This window comes from Arachis duranensis, chromosome 2, assembly GCF_000817695.3.
Source record: "Arachis duranensis cultivar V14167 chromosome 2, aradu.V14167.gnm2.J7QH, whole genome shotgun sequence".
Lineage (NCBI taxonomy): Eukaryota > Viridiplantae > Streptophyta > Magnoliopsida > Fabales > Fabaceae > Arachis > Arachis duranensis.
The window spans coordinates 60,661,142-60,662,319 of NC_029773.3; positions in this window are offsets into that span (position 1 = coordinate 60,661,142).

Here is a 1,178-nt window from a genome sequence, read left to right on the forward strand (position 1 = left end):
AACTTAGAAAGATAGAGTTCGAATTGTACATGTTAGTCCATAAATAGAAGGATGTGAGAAGAGGGGAAGAAATTTTCAAAAACAAATTTAAAAAGATTTTAAAAACATTTTGAAAAATTGAAGAATGATTTTCGAAAAATATGATTGGGAAAGAAATAAAGTGATTTTTGAAAAAGATTTTGAAATTAGAAATAAAAAAGATATGAATTGAAAACTATCTTGAAAAAGATGTGATTAAAAAGATATGATTGAAAAGTTATAGTTTTAAAAGATTTGATTGTAAAGATATGATTTGAAAAACAATTTAAAAAAAGATTTGATTTTTAAAATCAAGGACTTGGCTAACAAGAAAAGATATGATTCAAACATTAAACCTTTCTCAACAGAAAAGGCAACATACTTGAAATGTTGAATCAAATCATTAATTGTTAGCAAGTATTTTTGAAAAAGGAAAGAAATTGATTTTGAAAATATATGATTGAAAAGATATGATTTGAAAAAGATTTGATTTTGAAAAATTATGAAAACTTGAAAAATTTGCATTAAAAATAAAATCTTCCCTCTTGTGCCATCCTGGCGTTAAACACCCAGAATGGATTAACGCCCAAAATGCTACCCTTTTGGGCGTTAAACGCTCAGCCAGGTATCTTGGCTGGCGTTTAAACGCCAGTTTTTCTTCTTCACTGGGCGTTCTGAACGCCCAGCTTTTTCTGTGTAATTCCTCTGCTGTATGTTCTAAATCTTTAATTCTCTATATTATTGACTTGAAAAGACACAAATAAAAAATTTTTTGGATTTTTAATGATGAGGAAAAATCAAAATGCAACTAAAATCAAATAAATAATGCATGCAAGACACCAAACTTAGAAGTTTGTATACTACTGACACTAACAAATTGAGAATGCATATGAGAAACAACAAAACACACAAAACAAGAGAATTTAAAGATCAGAGCAAGTAAATCATCAAGAACAACTTGAAGATCAATGAAGACACATGATAAATTCAAGAAGAACAGAAACATGCAATTGACACCAAACTTAAAATGAGACACTAGACTCATACAAGAAATATTTTTGGTTTTTATGATTTTGTAATTTTTTTGGTTTTTTTTCGAAAATTATATGGAGAAGAAAATAAAGAAATTCAAAATTTTTAATAAGAATTCCAGGAATCAT